General features: G+C 46.5%; 6 non-coding genes and 29 pseudogenes across 6 annotated transcripts; all 35 read right to left on the bottom strand.

Annotated features, from left to right (window-relative positions):
- Positions 1-50: 50 nt before the first annotated feature.
- On the bottom strand, positions 51-169 carry LOC148263697 (5S ribosomal RNA; annotated as a pseudogene).
- A 562-nt stretch (positions 170-731) lies between these two features.
- Positions 732-850, bottom strand: LOC148263696 (5S ribosomal RNA; annotated as a pseudogene).
- A 205-nt stretch (positions 851-1,055) lies between these two features.
- On the bottom strand, positions 1,056-1,174 carry LOC148263695 (5S ribosomal RNA; annotated as a pseudogene).
- Positions 1,175-2,059: 885 nt separating this feature from the next.
- On the bottom strand, positions 2,060-2,178 carry LOC148263694 (5S ribosomal RNA; annotated as a pseudogene).
- Positions 2,179-2,710: 532 nt separating this feature from the next.
- LOC148263693 (5S ribosomal RNA) lies at positions 2,711-2,828 on the bottom strand (annotated as a pseudogene).
- A 566-nt stretch (positions 2,829-3,394) lies between these two features.
- LOC148263692 (5S ribosomal RNA) lies at positions 3,395-3,513 on the bottom strand. The gene has a single exon (XR_015820192.1). It is a non-coding gene; the product is annotated as a 5S ribosomal RNA (ribosomal RNA).
- Positions 3,514-3,718: 205 nt separating this feature from the next.
- On the bottom strand, positions 3,719-3,837 carry LOC148263691 (5S ribosomal RNA; annotated as a pseudogene).
- Positions 3,838-4,841: 1,004 nt separating this feature from the next.
- On the bottom strand, positions 4,842-4,960 carry LOC148263690 (5S ribosomal RNA). The gene has a single exon (XR_015820538.1). It is a non-coding gene; the product is annotated as a 5S ribosomal RNA (ribosomal RNA).
- Positions 4,961-5,847: 887 nt separating this feature from the next.
- On the bottom strand, positions 5,848-5,966 carry LOC148263689 (5S ribosomal RNA; annotated as a pseudogene).
- Positions 5,967-6,169: 203 nt separating this feature from the next.
- LOC148263688 (5S ribosomal RNA) lies at positions 6,170-6,287 on the bottom strand (annotated as a pseudogene).
- A 205-nt stretch (positions 6,288-6,492) lies between these two features.
- On the bottom strand, positions 6,493-6,611 carry LOC148263687 (5S ribosomal RNA; annotated as a pseudogene).
- A 559-nt stretch (positions 6,612-7,170) lies between these two features.
- Positions 7,171-7,289, bottom strand: LOC148263686 (5S ribosomal RNA; annotated as a pseudogene).
- A 209-nt stretch (positions 7,290-7,498) lies between these two features.
- On the bottom strand, positions 7,499-7,617 carry LOC148263685 (5S ribosomal RNA; annotated as a pseudogene).
- A 203-nt stretch (positions 7,618-7,820) lies between these two features.
- LOC148263684 (5S ribosomal RNA) lies at positions 7,821-7,939 on the bottom strand (annotated as a pseudogene).
- Positions 7,940-8,499: 560 nt separating this feature from the next.
- LOC148263683 (5S ribosomal RNA) lies at positions 8,500-8,618 on the bottom strand (annotated as a pseudogene).
- A 204-nt stretch (positions 8,619-8,822) lies between these two features.
- Positions 8,823-8,941, bottom strand: LOC148263682 (5S ribosomal RNA). Its single transcript, XR_015820171.1, has one exon. It is a non-coding gene; the product is annotated as a 5S ribosomal RNA (ribosomal RNA).
- Positions 8,942-9,500: 559 nt separating this feature from the next.
- Positions 9,501-9,619, bottom strand: LOC148263681 (5S ribosomal RNA; annotated as a pseudogene).
- A 204-nt stretch (positions 9,620-9,823) lies between these two features.
- On the bottom strand, positions 9,824-9,942 carry LOC148263680 (5S ribosomal RNA; annotated as a pseudogene).
- A 560-nt stretch (positions 9,943-10,502) lies between these two features.
- On the bottom strand, positions 10,503-10,621 carry LOC148263679 (5S ribosomal RNA). Its single transcript, XR_015819850.1, has one exon. It is a non-coding gene; the product is annotated as a 5S ribosomal RNA (ribosomal RNA).
- A 206-nt stretch (positions 10,622-10,827) lies between these two features.
- On the bottom strand, positions 10,828-10,946 carry LOC148263678 (5S ribosomal RNA). Its single transcript, XR_015820878.1, has one exon. It is a non-coding gene; the product is annotated as a 5S ribosomal RNA (ribosomal RNA).
- A 209-nt stretch (positions 10,947-11,155) lies between these two features.
- LOC148263677 (5S ribosomal RNA) lies at positions 11,156-11,274 on the bottom strand (annotated as a pseudogene).
- Positions 11,275-11,833: 559 nt separating this feature from the next.
- LOC148263676 (5S ribosomal RNA) lies at positions 11,834-11,952 on the bottom strand (annotated as a pseudogene).
- Positions 11,953-12,157: 205 nt separating this feature from the next.
- LOC148263675 (5S ribosomal RNA) lies at positions 12,158-12,276 on the bottom strand (annotated as a pseudogene).
- A 560-nt stretch (positions 12,277-12,836) lies between these two features.
- Positions 12,837-12,955, bottom strand: LOC148263674 (5S ribosomal RNA; annotated as a pseudogene).
- Positions 12,956-13,165: 210 nt separating this feature from the next.
- Positions 13,166-13,284, bottom strand: LOC148263673 (5S ribosomal RNA; annotated as a pseudogene).
- Positions 13,285-13,493: 209 nt separating this feature from the next.
- LOC148263672 (5S ribosomal RNA) lies at positions 13,494-13,612 on the bottom strand (annotated as a pseudogene).
- A 560-nt stretch (positions 13,613-14,172) lies between these two features.
- On the bottom strand, positions 14,173-14,291 carry LOC148263671 (5S ribosomal RNA; annotated as a pseudogene).
- Positions 14,292-14,851: 560 nt separating this feature from the next.
- On the bottom strand, positions 14,852-14,970 carry LOC148263670 (5S ribosomal RNA; annotated as a pseudogene).
- Positions 14,971-15,178: 208 nt separating this feature from the next.
- LOC148263669 (5S ribosomal RNA) lies at positions 15,179-15,297 on the bottom strand (annotated as a pseudogene).
- Positions 15,298-16,176: 879 nt separating this feature from the next.
- LOC148263668 (5S ribosomal RNA) lies at positions 16,177-16,295 on the bottom strand (annotated as a pseudogene).
- Positions 16,296-16,497: 202 nt separating this feature from the next.
- Positions 16,498-16,616, bottom strand: LOC148263667 (5S ribosomal RNA; annotated as a pseudogene).
- Positions 16,617-17,177: 561 nt separating this feature from the next.
- Positions 17,178-17,296, bottom strand: LOC148263666 (5S ribosomal RNA; annotated as a pseudogene).
- Positions 17,297-18,119: 823 nt separating this feature from the next.
- On the bottom strand, positions 18,120-18,238 carry LOC148263665 (5S ribosomal RNA; annotated as a pseudogene).
- An 880-nt stretch (positions 18,239-19,118) lies between these two features.
- Positions 19,119-19,237, bottom strand: LOC148263664 (5S ribosomal RNA). Its single transcript, XR_015819621.1, has one exon. It is a non-coding gene; the product is annotated as a 5S ribosomal RNA (ribosomal RNA).
- Positions 19,238-19,446: 209 nt separating this feature from the next.
- LOC148263663 (5S ribosomal RNA) lies at positions 19,447-19,565 on the bottom strand (annotated as a pseudogene).
- Positions 19,566-19,679: the final 114 nt, after the last annotated feature.

The following is a 19,679-nucleotide window of genomic DNA, read 5'->3' as shown; positions in this document are numbered from 1 at the left end:
GACCCTAGCTCCAGTCGCGCGTAACGTCGAACGACCCGTCTGAAAAAAAATTTGTGAGACACGAGGACTTCCCAAGAGGTCACCCATCCGAGTACTACTCTCGCCCAAGCACACTTAACTGCGGAGTTCTGATGGGATCCGGTGCATTAGTGCTGGTATGATCGCACCCGTATAATTCAGCGCTGTAAATACATAAACTCCTTCTCCTTTCTTCCCCCTCCCGTCATTTGTTTCCTTGTGCGTGCGCACTGCACCTCCCGTGCTCGTTCTAATATCAAGTAAAATGCTACGGTGCCGTGACTCACATTTATGAATAAACCTGAGGACCATAATTCAAGTCGCGCGTATCGTCGAAAGAATCATCTGCAAAAAAATGGGTGCAACACGAGGACTTCCTAAGAAAATGGGTGAAATATAAGGACTTCGTAGGAGGTCACCCATGCTAGTGCTACTCTCGCCCAAGCACCCTTAACTTGCGGAGTTCTGATAGAATCCGTTGCATTGGTGCTGGTATGATGGCTCATGTTTCATTCTGCGATGCAAATACATACACTTTTTCTCCCTCCATCCCCTCTCCCGTCATTTGTTTCCTTGTGCGTGCACTTTGCATCTCTCATTCTCGTTCTAATATCGATTAAAATGCCCCTGCTTCTTGACTCACATTTGCGTATAAACCAGTGGACCCTAGTTCCAGTTGCGCATAACGTCGAACGACCCGTCTGAAAAAAAAATTAGTGCGACACGAGGACTTCCCAGGAGGTCACCCATCCGAGTACTACTCTCGCCAAAACACACTTAACTGCGGAGTTCTGATGGGATCCGGTGCATTAGTTCTGGTATGATCGCAACTTTATAATTTCGCGCTGTAAATACATAAACTCCTTCTCCTTTCTTCCCCCTCCCGTCATTTGTTTCCTTGTGCGTGCGCACTGCACATCTCGTTCTCGTTCAAATATCAAGTAAAATGCCACGGCGCCGTGACTCACCTTTGCAAATGAACCAGCGGTTTATAATTCCATTCGCGCGTAACGTCGAACAACCCATCCGAAAAAAAATAGGTGCAACACGAGGGCTTCCCAAGTCGTCACACATCCGAGTACTGCGCTCGCCCAAGCACAATTAACTGCGGAGTTCTGATGGGATCCGGTGCATTTGTGCTGGTGTGACCGCACCTGTTTAATTTTATGCCTGAAAATACATACACTCCTTCTTCCCTCCCCCCCTCCCATCATTTGTTTCCTTGTGCGTTCACACTGCACCTCTCCTTCTCGTTCTAATATCGATTAAAATGCCCCTGATTCTTGACTCACATTTGCGTATAAACCAGCGGACCATAGTTCCAGTCGCGCGTAACGTCGAACGACCCATCTAAAAAAAATAGTTGCGATACGAGGACTTCCTAAGAGGTCACCCATCCGAGTACTACTCTCGCCAAAGCATACTTAACTGCAGAGTTCTGATAGGATCCAGTGCATTAGTGCTGGTATGATGCCACTTGTTTATTTTTGCGCTTCAAATACATACACTCATTCTCTTTTCTTCCTCATCCGTCATTTGTTTCCTTGTGCGTGCGCATTGCACCTCCCGTACTCGTTCTAATATCAAGTAAAATGCCACGGCGCCGTGACTCACATTTGCAAATAAACCTGAGGACCATAATTCAAGTCGCGCGTATCGTCGAAAGAATCATCTGCAAAAAAATGGGTGCAACACGAGGACTTCCTAAGAAAATGGGTGAAATAAAAGGACTTCGCAGGAGGTCACCCATCCTAGTGCTACTTTTGCCCAAGCACCCTTAACTTGCAGAGTTCTGATAGAATCCGTTGCATTGTTGGTGGTATGATTGCTCATGATTTATTCTGCGCTGCAAATACATACACTTTTTCTCCCTCCATCCCCCCTCCCGTCATTTGATTCCTTGTGCGTGCACTCTGCATCTCTCCTTCTCTTTCTAATTTCGATTAAAATGCCCCTGCTTCTTGACTCACATTTGCGTATAAACCAGTGGACCATAGTTCCAGTCGCGCGTAACGTCGAACGACCCGTCTGAAAGAAAAAATTAGCGCGACACGAGGACTTCCCAGGAGGTCAACCATCCGAATACTACTCTCGCCCAAGCACACTTAACTGCAGAGTTCTGATGGGATCCGGTGCATTAGTGCTGGTATGATCGCACCTGTTTAATTTCGCGCTGCAAATACATAAACTTCTTCTCCTTTCTTACCCCTCCCGTCATTTGTTTCCTTGTGCATGCGCACTGCACCTCTCGTTCTCGTTCAAATGTCAAGTAAAATGCCACGGCGCCGTGACTCACATTTGCGAATAAATCTGCGGACCATAATTAAAGTCGCGCGTAACGTCGAACAACACATCTGAAAAAAAGAAAATGGATGGAACACGAGAACTTCCCTAGAGGTAACCCATCATTGTACTACTTTCGCCAAAGCACACTTAACTGCGGAGTTCTGTTGGGATCCGGTGCATTTTTGCTGGTGTGATCGCACCTGTTTAATTTCGTGCGGAAAATACATACACTCCTTCTTCCCTCCCCCCCTCCCATCATTTGTTTCCTTGTGCGTTCACACTGCACATCTCCTTCTCGTTCTAATATCGATGAAAATGCCCCTGATTCTTGACTCACAATTGCGTATAAACCAGCAGACCATAGTTCCATTCGCGCGTAACGTCGAACGACCCATCTGAAAAAAAATTATTGCGATACGAGAATTTCCCAAGAGGTCACCCATCCGAGTACTACTCTCGCCCAAGCACACTTAACTGTAGAGTTCTGATGGGATCCAGTGCATTAGTGCTGGTATGATGCCACTTGTTTAATTTTGCGCTTCAAATATATACACTCCTTCTCTTTTCTTCCTCCTCCCGTCATTTGTTTCCTTGTGCGTGCGCACTGCACCTCCCGTACTCCTTCTAATATCAAGTAAAATGCAACGGCACCGTGACTCACCTTTGCAAATGAACCAGCGGTTTATAATTCCATTCGCGCGTAACGTCGAAAGAATCATCTGCAAATTGATGGGTGCAACACGTGGACCTCCCAAGAAAATGGGTGAAATATAACAACTTCGCAGGAGGTCACCCATCCGAGTACTGCACTTTTCTCGCCCAAGCACCCTTAACTGCGGAGTTCTGATAGAATCCGTTGCATTAGTGCTGGTATGATCCCTCATGTTTCATTCTGCACTGCAAATACATACACTCTTTCTCCTTCCATCCCCCTTCCCGTCATTTGTTTCCTTGTGCGTGCGCACTGCACCTCTCGTTCTCGTTCAAATATCAAGTAAAATGCCACGGCGCCGTGACTCACTTTTGCAAATGAACCAGCAGTTTATAATTCCATTCGCGCGTAATGTCGAACAACCCATCTGAAAAAAAATAGGTGCAACACGAGGGCTTCCCAAGTGGTCACCCATTCGAGTACTACTCTCGCCCAAGCACACTTAACTGCGGAGTTCTGATGGGATCCAGGGCTTTAGTGCTGGTATGATTGCACCTGTTTAAATTCGCGCTGCAAATACATACACTCCTTCTCCTTTCTTCCCCCTCCCGTCATTTGTTTCCTTGTGCGTTCACACTTCACCTCTCATTCTTGTTCTAATATCGATTAAAATGCCCCTACTTCTTGACTCACATTTGCGTATAAACCAACGGACCCTAGTTCCAGACGCGCGTAACGTCGAACGACCCGTCTGAAAAAAAATTGGTGCACCACGAGGACTTCCTAGGAGGTCACCCATCCGAGTACTAATCTCGCCCAAGCACACTTCACTGCGGAGTTCTGATGGGATCCAGTGCATTAGTGCTGGTATGATCACACCTGTTTAATTTCGCGCTGCAAATACATAAACTCATTCACCTTTCTTCCCCCTCCCGTCATTTGTTTCCTTGTGCGTGCGCACTGCACCTCTCGTTCTCGTTCAAATATCAAGTAAAATGCCACGGCGCCGTGACTCACATTTGTGAATAAACCTGAGGACCATAATTCAAGTCGCGCGTAACGTCGAAAGAATCATCTGCAAAAAAATGTGTGCAACACGAGGACTTCACATGAAAATTGGTGAAATATAAGGACTTCGCAGGAGGTAACCCATGCTAGTACTACTCTCGCCCAAGCACCCTTACCTATGGAGTTATGATAGAATCCGTTGCATTAGTGCTGGTATGATCGCACCAGTTTCATTTCGTGCTGAAAATACATACACTCCTTCTCCTTCCCTCCCCCTCCCATCAATTGTTTCCTTGTGCGTTCACACTGCACCTCTCTTTTTCGTTCTAATATCGGTTAAAATGCCCATTCTTCTTGACTCACATTTGCGTATAAACCAGCGGACCCTAGTTCCAGTCCTGCGTAACGTGCTCTTTCTAATATAAAGAAAAATGCTACGGTGCCGTGACTCACATTTGTGAATAAACCTGAGGACCATAATTCAAGTCGCGCGTATCGTCGAAAGAATCATCTGCAAAAAAATGTGTGCAACACGAGGACTTCCTAAGAAAATGGGTGAAATATAAGGACTTCGTAGGAGGTCACCCATGCTAGTGCTACTCTCGCCCAAGCACCCTTAACTTGCGGTGTTCTGATAGAATCCGTTGCATTAGTGCTGGTATGATCGCACCTGTTTCATTTCGTGCTGAAAATACATACACTCTTTCTCCTTCCCTCCCCCTCCCATCAATTGTTTCCTTGTGCGTTCACACTGCACCTCTCTTTTTCGTTCTAATATCGGTTAAAATGCCCATTCTTCTTGACTCACATTTGCGTATAAACCAGCGGACCCTAGTTCCAGTCCTGCGTAACGTCGAACGACCCGTCTGAAAAAAAATTGTTGCGACACGAGAACTTCCCAGGAGGTCACCCATCCGAGTACTACTCTCGCCCAAGCACACTTAACTACGGAGTTCTGATGGGATCCGGAACATTAGTGCTGGTATGATCGCACCTGTTTCATTTTGTGCGGAATATACATACATTCCTTCTCCTTCCCTCCCCCTCCCATCAATTGTTTCCTTATGCGTTCACACTGCACCTCTCATTCTCGTTCTAATATCGATTAAAATGGCCCTGATTCTTGACTCACATTTGCCTATAAACCAGCGGACCATAGTTCCAGTCGCGCGTAACGTCGAACGACCCATCTGAAAAAAACTTGTTGCAATACGAGAACTTCCCAAGAGGTCACCCATCCGAGTACTACTCTCGCCCAAGCACACTTAACTGCAGAGTTTAGATGGGATCCAGTGCAGTAATGCTGTTATGATGCCACTTGTTTAATTTTGTGCTTCAAATACATACACTCCTTCTCTTTTCTTCCTCCTCCCGTCATTTATTTCCTTGTGCGTGCGCACTGCACCCCCCGTACTTGTTCTAATATCAAGTAAAATGCCACGGCGCAGTGACTCACATTTGTGAATAAACCTGCGGACCATAAATCAAGACGCACGTAACGTCGAAAGAATCATCTGCAAAAAGATGGGTGCAACACGAGGACCTCCCAAGAAAATGGGTGAAATATAAGGACTTCGCAGGAGGTCACCCATCCGAGTACTTTTCTCGCCCAAGCACCCTTAACTGCGGAGTTCTGATAGAATCCGTTGCATTAGAGTTGGTATGATCCCTCATGTTTCATTCTGCACTGCAAATACATACACTCTTTCTCCTTCCATCCCCCCTCCCGTCATTTGTTTACTTGTGCGTGCCTCTGCATCTCTCTTTCTCGTTCAAATATCAAGTAAAATGCCACGGCGCCGTGACTCACATTTGCGAATAAATCTGCGGACCATAATTAAAGTCGCGCGTAACGTCGAACGGCACATCTGAAAAAAAGAAAATGGGTACAACACGAGAACTTCCCAGGAGGTAACCCATCATTGTACTACTTTCGCCAAAGCACACTTAACTGCGGAGTTCTGATGGGATCCGGTGCATTTGTGCTGGTGTGACCGCACCTGTTTAATTTGGTGCTGAAAATACATACACTCCTTCTTCCCTCCCCCCCTCCCATCATTTGTTTCCTTGTGCGTACACTCTGCATCTCTCTTTCTCGTTCTAATATCAAGTAATATGCCTCGGCACCGTGACTCACCTTTGCAAATGAACCAGTGGTTTATAATTCCATTCGCGCGTAACGTCGAAAAACCAATCCGAAAAAAATGGGTGCAACACGAGGGCTTCCCAAGTGGTCACCCATCGAGTACTACTCTCACCCAAGCACACTTAACTGCAGAGTTCTGATGGGATCCGATGCATTAGTGCTGGTATGATCGCACTTGTTTAATTTCGCGCTGCAAATACATACACTCCTTCTCCTTTCTTCCCCCTCCCGTCATTTGTTTCCTTGTGCGTTCACACTTCACCTCTCATTCTCGTTCTAATATCGATTAAAATGCCCCTACTTCTTGACTCACATTTGCGTATAAACCAGCGGACCCTAGTTCCAGACGCGCGTAACTTCGAACGACCCGTCTGAAAAAAAATTGGTGCAACACGAGGACTTCCCAGGAGGTCACCCATCCGAGTACTAATCTCGCCCAAGCACACTTCAATGCGGAGTTCTAATGGAATCCAGTGCATTAGTGCTGGTATAATCGCACCTGTTCAATTTCGCGCTGCAAATACATAAACTCATTCCCCTTTCTTCCCCCTCCCGTCATTTGTTTCCTTGTGCATGCGCACTGCACCTCCCGTTCTCGTTCTAATATCAAGTAAAATGCTACAGCGCCGTGACTCACATTTGCGAATAAACCTTAGGACCGTAATTCAAGTCGCGCGTAACGTTGAAAGAATCATCTGCAAAAAAATGGGTGCAACACGAGGACTTCATAAGAAAATGGGTGAAATATAAGGACTTCGCAGGAAGTAACCCATGCTAGTACTACTCTCGCCCAAGCACCCTTACCTACGGAGTTCTGATAGAATCCGTTGCATTGGTGCTGGTATTATCGCACCTGTTTCATTTCGTGCTGAAAATACATACACTCCTTCTCCTTCCCTCCCCCTCCCATCAATTGTTTCCTTGTGCGTTCACACTGCACCTCTCCTTCTCGTTCTAATATCGATTAAAATGCCCCTGCTTCTTGACTCACATTTGCGTATAAACCAGCGGACCCTTGTTCCAGTCGCGCGTAAAGTCAAACAACCCGTCTGAAAAAAAATTGGTGCGACACGTGGACTTCCCAAGAGGTCACCCATCCGAGTACTACTCTCGCCCAAGCACACTTAACTGCGGAGTTCTGATGGGATCCGGCGCATTAGTGCCTGTATGATCGCAACCCTTCAATTCCGCGCTGCAAATACATAAGCTCCTTCTCCTTTCTTCCCCCTCCCGTCATTTGTTTCCTTGTGCGTGCGCACTGCACCTCTCGTTTTCGTTCAAATATCAAGTAAAATGCCACGACGCCGTCACTCACATTTGCGAATAAATCTGCGGACCATAATTAAAGTCGCGCGTAACGTCGAACGGCACATCTGAAAAAAAGAAAATGGGTGCAACACGAGAACTTCCCAAGAGGTAACCCATCATTGTACTACTTTCGCCAAAGCACACTTAACTGCGGAGTTCTGATGGGATCCGGTGCATTCGTGCTGGTGTGACCGCACCTGTTTAATTTCGTGCTGAAAATACATACACTCCTTCTTCCCTCGCCGCCTCCCATCATTTGTTTCCTTGTGCGTTCACACTGCACCTCTCCTTCTCGTTCTAATATCGATTAAAATGCCCCTGATTCTTGACTCACATTTGCGTATAAACTAGCGGACCATAGTTCAAGTCGCGCGTAACGTCGAACGACCCGTCTGAAAAAAATTGGTGCGACACGAGGACTTTCCATGAGGTCACCCATCCGAGTACTACTCTCGCCCAAGCACGCTTTACTGCAGAGTTCTGATGGGATCCAGTGCATTAGTGTTGGTATGATGCCACTTGTTTAATTTTGCGCTTTAAATACATACACTCCTTCCCTTTTCTTCATCCTCCCGTCATTTGTTTCCTTGTGCGTGCGCACTGCACCTCCCGTACTCGTTCTAATATCAAGTAAAATGCCACGGCACCGTGACTCACATTTGCGACTAAACCTGCGGACCATAAATCAAGTCGCGCGTAACGTCCAAAGAATCATCTGCAAAAAGATGGGTGCAACACGAGTACCTCCCAAGAAAATGGGTGAAATATAAGGACTTCGCAGGAGGTCACCCATCCGAGTACTTTTCTCGCCCAAGCACCCTTAACTGCGGAGTTCTGATAGAATCCGTTGCAGTAGTGCTGATATGATCCCTCATGTTTCATTCTGCACTGCAAATACATACACTCTTTCTCCTCCCATCCCCCCTCCCGTCATTTGTTTCCTTGTGCGTGCACTCTGCATCTCTTTTTCTCGTTCTAATATCAAGTAATATGCCCCGGATCCGTGACTCACCTTTGTAAATGAACCAGCGGTTTATAATTCCATTCGCGCGTAACGTCGAACAACCCATCCGAGAAAAAAAAGGTGCAACACGAGGGATTCCCAAGTGGTCACCCATCCGAGTACAACTCTCGCCCAAGCACACCTAACTGCGGAGTTCTGATGGGATCCGGGGCTTTAGTGCTGGTATGATCGCACCTGTTTAATTTCGCGCTGCAAATACATACACTCCTTCTCCTTTCTTCCCCCTCCGTCATTTGTTTCCTTGTGCGTTCACACTTTATCTCTCCTTCTCGTTCTAATATAGATTAAAATGCTCCTGCTTCTTGAGTCACATTTTGGTATACACCAGCGAACCCTAGTTCCAGACGCGCGTAGCGTCGAACGACCCGTCTGAAAAAAATTTGGTGCGACACGAGGACTTCCCAGGAGGTCACCCATCCGAGTACTAATCTCGCCCAAGCACACTTAAGTGCGGAGTTCTGATGGGATCCGGTGCATTAGTGCTGGTATGATCGCACCTATTTAATTTGGCGCTACAAATTCATAAACTCATTCCCCTTTCTTTCCCCTCCCGTCATTTGTTTCCTTGTGCGTGCGCACTGTACCTCTCATTCTCGTTCTAATATCAAGTAAAATGCTACAGCGCCGTGACTCACATTTGCGAATAAACCTGAGGACCATAATACAAGTCGCGCGTAACGTCGAAAGAAGCATCTGCAAAAAAATTGGTGCAACACGAGGACTTCACAAGAAAATGGGTGAAATATAAGGACTTCGCAGGAGGTAACCCATGCTAGTACTACTCTCGCCCAAGCACCCTTACCTACGGAGTTCTGATAGAATCCGTTGCATTAGTGCTGGTATGATCGCACCTGTTTCATTTCGCGCTGCAAATACATACACTCCTTCTCATTTCTTCCCCCTCCCGTCATTTGTTTCCTTGTGCGTGCGCACTGCACCTCTCGTTCTCGTTCAAATATCAGGTAAAATGCCACAGCACCGTGACTCACATTTGCGAATAAATCTGCGGACCATAATTAAAGTCGCGCGTAACGTCGAACGGCACATCTAAAAAAAAATGGGTGCAACACGAGAACTTCCCAGGAGGTAACCCATCATTGTACTACTTTCGCCAAAGCACACATAACTGCGTAGTTCTGATGGGATCCGGTGCATTTGTGCTGGTGTGACCGCACATGTTTAATTTCGTGCTGAAAATACATACACTCCTTCTTCCCTCCCCACCTCCCATCATTTGTTTCCTTGTGCGTTCACACTGCACCTCTCCTTCTCGTTCTAATATCGATTAAAATGCCCCTGATTCTTGACTCACATTTGCGTATAAACCAACGGACCATAGTTCCAGTCGCGCGTAACGTCGAACGACCCATCTGAAAAAAAATTGTTGCGATACGAGGACTTCCCAAGAGGTCACCCATGCGAGTACTACACTCGCCCAAGCACACTTAACTGCAGAGTTCTGATGGGATCCAGTGCATTAGCGCTGGTATGATCGCACCCGTTTAATTCCGCGCTGCAAATACATAAACTCCTTCTCCTTTCTTCCCCCTCCCGTCATTTGTTTCCTTGTGCGTGCGCACTGTACCTCACGTACTCGTTCTAATATCAAGTAAAATGCCACGGCACCGTGACTCACATTTGCGAATAAACCTGCGGACCATAAATCAAGTCGCGTGTAACGTCGAAAGAATCATCTACAAAAAGATGGGTGCAACACGAGGACCTACCAAGAAAATGGGTGAAATATAAAGACTTGGCATGAGGTCACCCATCCGAGTACTTTTCTCGCCCAAACACCCTTAACTGCGGAGTTCTGATAGAATCCGTTGCATTAGTGCTGGTATGATCCCTCATGTTTCATTCTGCACTGCAAATACATACACACTTTCTCCTCCCATCCCCCCTTTCGTCATTTGTTTCCTTGTGCGTGCACTCTGCATCTCTCTTTCTCGTTCTAATATCAAGTAACATGCCCCGGATCCGTGACTCACCTTTGCAAATGAACCAGCAGTTTATAATTCCATTCGCGCGTAACATCGAACAACCCATCCGAAAAAAAATAGGTACAACACGAGGGCTTCCCAAGTGGTCACCCATCCGAGTACTACTCTCGCCCAAGCACACTTAACTGCGGAGTTCTAATGGGATCCGGGGCTTTAGTGCTGGTATGATCGCACCTGTTTAATTTCGCGCTGCAAATACATACACTCCTTCTCCTTTCTTCCCCCTCCCGTCATTTGTTTCCTTGTGCGTTAACATTTCACCTCCCATTCTCGTTCTAATATCGATTAAAATGCCCCTGCTTATTGACTCACATTTGCGTATAAACCAGTGGACCCTAGTTCCAGTCGCGCGTAACGTCCAACGACCCGTCTGAAAAAAAAATTAGTGCGACACGAGGACTTCCCAAGAGGTCACCCATCCGAGTACTACTCTCGCCCAAGCACACTTAACTGCGGAGTTCTGATGGGATCCGGTGCATTAGTGCTGGTATGATCGCACCTATTTAATTTTGCGCAGCAAATACATAAACTCCTTCTCCTTTCTTCCCCCTCCCGTCATTTGTTTCATTGTGCGTGCACACTGCACCTCTCGTTCTCGTTCAAATATCAAGTAAAATGCCACGACACCGTGACTCACATTTGCGAATAAATCTGCAGACAATAATTAAAGTCGAGCGTAACGTCGAACGGCACATCTGAAAAAAAGAAAATGGGTACAACACAAGAACTTCCCACGAGGTAACCCATCATTGTACTACTTTCGTCAAAGCACACTTAACTGCGGAGTTCTGATGGCATCCGGTGCATTTGTGCTGGTATAATAGCACCTGTTTAATTTCGCGCTGCAAATACATACACTCATTCCCCTTTCTTCCCCCTCCCGTCATTTGTTTCCTTATGCGTGCGCACTGCACCTCCCGTTCTCGTTCTAATATCAAGTAAAGTGCCATGGCGTCGTGACTCGCATTTGCGAATAAACCTGAGGACCATAATTCAAGTCACGCGTAATGTCGAAAGAATCATCTGCAAAAAAATGGATGCAACATGAGGACTTCACAAGAAAATGGGTGAAATATAAGGACTTCGCAGGAGGTAACCCATGTTAGTACTACTCTCGCCCAAGCACCCTTACCTACGGAGTTCTGATAGAATCCGTTGCATTAGTGCTGGTATGATCGCACTTGTTTCATTCTGCACTACAAATACATACACTCTTTCTCCTCCCATCCCCCCTCCCGTCATTTGTTTCCTTGTGCGTGCACTCTGCATCTCTCTTTCTCGTTCTAATATCAAGTAATATGCCCCAGCACCGTGACTTACCTTTGCAAATGAACCAGCAGTTTATAATTCCATTCGCGCGTAACGTTGAACAACCCATCCGAAAAAAATAGGTGCAACACGAGGGATTCCCAAGTTGTCACCCATCCGAGTAATACTCTCGCCCAAGCACACTTAAGTGCGGAATTCTGATGGGATCCGGGGCTTTAGTGCTGGTATGATCACACCTGTTTAATTTCGCGCTGCAAATACATACACTCCTTCTCCTTTCTTGCCCCTCCGGTCATTTGTTTCCTTGTGCGTTCACACTTCACCTCTCATTCTCGTTCTAATATCGATTAAAATGACCCTGCTTCTTGACTCACATTTACGTATAAACCAGCGGACCCTAGTTCCAGTGTCGCGTAACGTCGAACGACCCGTCTGAAAAGAAATTGGTGCGACACGAGGACTTCCCAAGAGGTCACCCATCCGAGTACTACTCTCGCCCAAGCACACTTAACTACGTAGTTCTGATGGGATCCGGTGCATTACTGCTGGAATGATGCCACTTGTTTAATTTTGTGCTTCAAATACATACACTCCTTCTCTTTTCTTCCTCCTCCCGTCATTTATTTCCTTGTGCGTGCGCACTGCACCTCCCGTACTCGTTCTAATATCAAGTAAAATGCCACGGCGCCGTGACTCACATTTGCGAATAAACCTGCGGACCATAAATCAAGTCGCGCGTAACGTCGAAAGAATCATCTACAAAAAGATGGGTGCAACACGAGGACCTCCCAAGAAAATGGGTGAAATATAAGGACTTCACAGGAGGTCACCCATCCGAGTACTTTTCTCGCCCAAGCACCCTTAACTGCGGAGTTCTGATAGAATCCGTTGCATTAGTGCTGGTATGATCCCTCATGTTTCATTCTGCACTGCAAATACATACACTCTTTCTCCTCCCATCCCCTCTCCCATCATTTGTTTCCTTGTGGGTGAACTCTACATCTCTCTTTCTCGTTCTAATATCAAGTAATATGCCCCGGCACCGTGACTCACCTTTGCAAATGAACCAGCGGTTTATAGTTCCATTCGCGCGTAACGTCGAACAACCCATCCGAAAAAAAATAGGTGCAACACGAGGGCTTCCCAAGTGGTCACCCATCCGAGTACTACTCTCGCCCAAGCACACCTAACTGCGGAGTTCTGATGGGATCCGAGGCTTTAGTGCTGGCATGATCGCACCTTTTTTCATTCTGCGCTGCAAATACATACACTTTTTCTCCCTCCATCCCCCCTCCCGTCATTTGTTTCCTTGTGCGTGCACTCTGCATCTCTCATTCTCGTTCTAATATCGATTAAAATGCCCATGCTTCTTGACTCACATTTGCGTATAAACCAGTGGACCCTAGTTCCAGTCACGCATAACATCGAACGACCCGTCTGAAAAAAAAAAATTAGTGCGACACGAGGACTTCCCAGGAGGTCACCCATCCGAGTACTACTCTCGCACAAGCACAATTAACTGCGGAGTTCTGATGGGATCCGGTGCATTAGTGCTGGTATGATCGCACCTCTTTAATTTCGCGCTGCAAATACATAAATTCCTTCTCCTTTCTTCTTCCTCCCGTCATTTGTTTCCAAGTGCGTGCACACTGCACCTCTCGTTCTCGTTCAAATATCAACTAAAATACCACGGCGTCGTGACTCACATTTGCGAATAAATTTGCGGACCATAATTAAAGTCGCGCGTAAGGTCGAACGGCACATCTGAAAAAAAGAAAATGGGTGCAACACGAGAACTTCCCAGGAGGTAACCCATCATTGTACTACTTTCGCCAAAGCACACTTAACTGCGGAGTTCTGATGGGATCCGGTGCATTTGTGCTGGTGTGATCGCACCCGTTTAATTCCGCGCTGCAAATACATAAACTCCTTCTCCTTTCTTCCCCCTCCCATCATTTGTTTCCTTGTGCGTGCGCACTGCACCTCCCATGCTCGTTCTAATATCAAGTAAAATGTTACGGTGCCGTGACTCACATTTGCGAATAAACCTGAGGACCATAATTCAAGTCGCGCGTATCGTCGAAAGAATCATCTGAAAAAAAATGTGTGCAACACGAGGACTTCCTAAGAAAATGGGTGAAATATAAGGACTTCGCAGGAGGTAACCCATGCTAGTACTACTCTCGTCCAAGCACCCTTACCTACGGAGTTCTGATAGAATCCGTTGCATTAGTGCTGGTATGATCGCACCATGTTTCATTTCGCGCTGTAAATACATACACTCCTTCTCCTTTCTTCCCCCTCCCATCAATTGTTTCCTTGTGCGTTCACACTGCACCTCTCCTTCCTGTTCTAATATCGATTAAAATGCCCCTGCTTCTTGACTCACATTTGCGTATAAACCAGCGGACCCTTGTTCCAGCCGCGCGTAACATCGAACGACCCGTCTGAAAAAAAATTGGTGCGACACGAGGACTTCCAAGGAGGTCACCAATCCGAGTACTACTCTCGCCCAAGCACACTTAACTGCGGAGTTCTGATGGGATCCGGCGCATTAGTGCTGGTATGATCGCACCCCTTTAATTCTGCGCTGCAAATACATAAACTCCTTCTCCTTTCTTTCCCCTCCCGTCATTTGTTTCCTTGTGCGTGCGCACTGCACCTCCCGTGATCGTTCTAATATCAAGTAAAATGCTACGGTGCCGTGACTCACATTTGCGAATAAACCTGAGGACCATAATTCAAGTCGTGCGTATCGTCGAAAGAATCATTTGCAAAAAAAATGGGTGCAACACGAGGACTTCCTAAGAAAATGGGTGAAATATACAGACTTCGCAGGAGGTCACCCATCCTAGTGCTACTCTCGCCCAAGCACCCTTAACTTGCGGATTTCTGATAGAATCCATTGCATTCGTGCTGGTATGATTGCTCATGTTTCATTCTGCGCTGCAAATACATACACTTTTTCTCCCTCCATCCCCCCTCCCGTCATTTGTTTCCTTGTGCGTGCACTCTGCATCTCTCCTTCTCGTTCTAATATCGATTAAAATGCTCCTGCTTCTTGACTCACATTTGCGTATAAACAAGTGGACCCTAGTTCTAGTCGCACGTAACGTCGAACGACCCGTCTGAAAAAAAAATTGCGACACGAGGACTTCCGATGAGGTCACCCATCCGAGTACTACTCTCGCCCAAGCACACTTAACTGCAGAGTTCTGATGGGATCCGGTACATTAGTGCTGGTATGATCGCACCTGTTTAATTTCGCGCTGCAAATACATAAACTCCTTCTCCTTTCTTCCCCCTCCCGTCATTTGTTTCTTTGTGCGTGCGCACTGCACCTCTCGTTGTTGTTCAAATATCATGTAAAATGCCACGGGCCCGTGACTCACATTTGCGAATAAATCTGCGGACCATAATTAAAGTCGCGCGTAACGTCGAACGGCACATCTGAAAAAAAAAAATGGGTGCAACACGAGAACTTCCGAGGAGGTAACCCATCATTGTACTACTTTCGCCAAAGCACACTTAACTGCGGAGTTCTGGTGGGATCGGGTGTATTTGTGCTGGTGTGACCGCACCTATTTAATTTCGTGCTGAAAATACATACACTCCTTTCCTCCCCCCTCCCATCATTTGTTTCCTTGTGCGTTCACACTGCACCTCTCATTCTCGTTCTAATATCGATTAAAATGCCCCTGATTCTTGACTCACATTTGCGTATAAACCAGCGGACCATAGTTCCAGTCGCGCGTAACGTCGAACGACCCATCTGAAAAAAAATTGATGCGATATGAGGACTTCCCAAGAGGTCATCCATCAGAGTACTACTCTCGCCCAAACACGCTTAACTGCAGAGTTCTGATGGAATCCAGTGCATTAGTGCTGGTATGATGCCACTTGTTTAATTTTGTGCTTCAAATACATACACTCCTTTACTTTTCTTCCTACTCCCGTCATTTGTTTCCTTGTGCGTGCGTACTGCACCTCCCGTACTCGTTCTAATATCAAGTAAAATGCCACGGCGCCGTGACTCACATTTGCGAATAAACCTGCGGACCATAAATCAAGTCGCGCGTAACGTCGAAAGAATCATCTGCAAAAAGATTGGTGCAACACGAGGACCTCCCAAGAAAATGGGTGAAATATAAGGACTTCGCAGGTGGTCACCCATCCGAGTACTTTTCTCGCCCAAGCACCCTTAACTGCGGAGTTCTGATAGAATCCGTTGCATTAGTGCTTGTATGATCCCTCATGTTTCATTCTGCACTGCAAATACATACAGTCTTTCTCCTCCCATCCACCCTCCCGTCATTTGTTTCCTTTTGCGTGCACTCTGCATCTCTCTTTCTCGTTCTAATATCAAGTAATATGCTCCGGCACCGTGACTCACCTTTGCAAATGAACCAGCGGTTTATAATTCCATTCGCGCGTAACGTCGAACAACCCATCCAAAAAAAAATAGGTGCAACACGAGGGCTTCCCAGGTGGTCACCCATCCGAGTACTACTCTCGCCCAAGCACAATTAACTGCGGAGTTCTGATGGGATCCGGGGCTTTAGTGCTACTATGATCGCACCTCTTTAATTTCGCGCTGCAAATACATACACTCCTCCTTTCTTCCACCTCCCGTCATTTGTTTCCTTGTGCGTTCACACTTCACCTCTCATTCTCGTTCTAATATCGATTAAAATGCCCCTGCTTCTCGACTCACATTCGCGTATAAACCAGCGGACCCTAGTTCCAGACGCACGTAATGTTGAACGATCAGTCTGAAAAAAAATTTGTGCGACACGAGGACTTACTAGGAGGTCAACCATCCGAGTACTAATCTCACCCAAGCACACTTAACTACGGAGTTCTGATGGGATCCGGGGCTTTAGTGCTGGTATGATCGCACTTGTTTAGTTTCGCGCTGCAAATACATACACTCCTTCTCTTTTCTTTCCCCTCCCGTCATTTGTTTCCTTGTGCGTGCGCGCTGCACCTCCCGTTCTCGTTCTAATATCAAGTAAAATGCTACAGCGCCGTGACTCATATTTGCGAATAAACCTGAGGACCATAATTCAAGTCGCGCGTAATGTCGAAAGAATCATCTGCAAAAATATGGGTGCAACACGAGGACTTCACAAGAAAATGGGTGAAATATAAGGACTTCGCAGGAGGTAACCCATGCTAGTACTACTCTCACCCAAGCACCCTTACCTACGGAGTTCTGATAGAATCTGTTGCATTAGTGCTGGTATGATCGCACCTGTTTCATTTCGCGCTGCAAATACATACACTCCTTCTCCTTTCTTCCCCTCCCGTCATTTGTTTCCTTATGCGTGCGCACTGCACCTCTCGTTCTCGTTCAAATATCAGGTAAAATGCCACGGCGCCGTGACTCATATTTGCGAATAAATCTGCGGACCATAATTAAAGACGCGCGTAACTTCGAACGGCACATCTAAAAAAAAAAAATGGGTGCAACACGAGTACTTCCCACGAGGTAACCCATCATTGTACTACTTTTGCTAAAGCACACTTAACTGCGGAGTTCTGATGGGATCCGGTGCATTTGTACTGGTTTGATCGCACCTGTTTAATTTCGCGCTGCAAATACATACACTCATTCCCCTTTCTTCCCCCTCCCGTCATTTGTTTCCTTGTGCGTGCGCACTGCACCTCCCGTTCTCGTTCTAATATCAAGTAAAATGCCACGGCGCCGTGACTCACATTTGCGAATAAACCTGAGGACCATAATTCAAGTCGCGCGTAACGTCGAAAGAATCATCTGCAAAAAAATGGGTGCAACACGAGGACTTCACAAGAAAATGGGTGAAATATAAGGACTTCGCAGGAGGTAACCCATGCTAGTACTACTCTCGCCCAAGCACCCTTACCTACGAAGTTCTGATAGAATCCGTTGCATTAGTGCTGGTATGATCGCACCTGTTTCATTTTGTACTAAAAATACATACACTCCTTCTCCTTCCCTCCCCCTCCAATCAATTGTTTCCTTGTGCGTTCACACTGCACCTCTCTTTCTCGTTCTAATATCGATTAAAATGGGTGCAACACGAGGACTTCACAAGAAAATGGGTGAAATATAAGGACTTCCTAGGTGGTCACCCATCCGAGTAATTCCTTCGCCCAAGCACACTTAACTGCGGAGTTCTGCTGGGATCCAGAGCTTTAGTGCTGGTATGATCGCACCTGTTTAATTTCGCGCTGCAAATACATACACTCCTTCTCCTTTCTTCCCCCTTCCGTCATTTGTTTCCTTGTGCGTTCACACTTCACCTCTATTTCTCGTTCTAATATCGATTAAAATGCCCCTGCTTCTTGACTCACATTTGCGTATAAACCAGCGGACCCTAGTTAGAGTCCTGCGTAACGTCGAACGACCCGTCTGAAAAAAAATTGGTGCGACATGAGTACTTCCCAGGAGGTCACCCATCCGAGTACTACTCTCGCCCAAGCACAATTAACTGCAGAATTCTGATGGGATCCGGTGCATTAGTGCTGGTATGATAGCACCTGTTTCATTTTGTGCTGAAAATACATACACTCGTTCTCCTTCCCTCCCCCTCCCATAAATTGTTTCCTTATGCGTTCACTCTGCACCTCTCCTTCTCGTTCTAATATCGATTAATATGTCCCTGTTTCTTGACTCACATTTGTGTATAAACCAGCGGACCATAGTTCCAGTCGCGCGTAACGTCGAACGACCCGTCTGAAAAAAAATTAGTGCGACACGAGGACTTCGTCACCCATCCGAGTACTACTCTAACCCAAGCACACTTAACTGCGGAGTTCTGATGGGATCCGGTGCATTAATGCTGGTATGATCGCACCCATCTAATTCCACGTTGCAAATACATAAACTCCTTCTACTTTCTTCCCCCTCCCGTCATTTGTTTTCTTTTGCGTGCGCACTGCACCTCCCGTGCTCGTTCTAATATCAAGTAAAATGCTACGGTGCCCTGACTCACATTTGCGAATAAACCTGAGGACCATAATTCAAGTCGCGCGTATCGTCGAAAGAATCATCTGCAAAAAAATGGGTGCAACACGAGGACTTCCAAAGAAAATGGGTGAAATATAAGGACTTCGCAGGAAGTCACCCATCCTAGTGCTACTCTCGCCCAAGCACCATTAACTTGTTGAGTTCTGATAGAATCCGTTGCATTGGTGCTGGTATGATTGCTCATGTTTCATTCTGCGCTGCAAATACATATACTTTTTCTCCCTCCATCCCCCCTCCCGTCATTTGTTTCCTTGTGCGTGCATTCTGCATCTCTCTTTCTCGTTCTAATATCGATTAAAATGCCCCTGCTTCTTGACTCACATTTGCGTATAAACCAGTGGACCCTTGTTCCAGTCGCGCGTAACGTCGAACGACCCGTCTGAAAAAAAAAATTAGTGCGACACGAGGACTTCCCAAGAGGTAACCCATTCGAGTACTACTCTCGCCCAAGCACACTTAACTGCGGAGTTCTGATGGGATCCGGTGCATTAGTGCTGGTATGATCGCACCTGTTTAATTTCGCGCTGCAAATACATAAACTCCTTCTCCTTTCTTCCCCCTCCCGTCATTTGTTTCCTTGTGCGTGCGCACTGCACCTCTCGTTATCGCTCAAATATCAAGTAAAATGCCACGGCGCCGTGACTTACATTTGCGAATAAATCTGCGGACCATAAGTAAAGTCGCGCGTAAGGTCGAACGGCACATCTGAAAAAAAGAAAATGAGTGCAACACGAGAACTTCCCAGGAGGTAACCCATCATTGTACTACTTTCGCCAAAGCACACTTAACTGTGGAGTTCTGATGGGATCTGGTGCATTTGTGCTGGTGTGACCGCACCTGTTTAATTTCGTGCTGAAAATACATACACTTCTTCTTCCCTCCCCCCTCCCATCATTTGTTTCCTTGTGCGTTCACACTGCACCTCTCCTTCTCGTTCTAATATCGATTAAAAT

The sequence above is a fragment of the Carica papaya genome, chromosome 5, assembly GCF_054855325.1.
Source record: "Carica papaya isolate Zhongbai chromosome 5, ASM5485532v1, whole genome shotgun sequence".
Lineage (NCBI taxonomy): Eukaryota > Viridiplantae > Streptophyta > Magnoliopsida > Brassicales > Caricaceae > Carica > Carica papaya.
The sequence above is the reverse complement of the archived record's forward strand: the minus strand, read 5'-3'. Positions and strand labels throughout refer to the sequence as shown.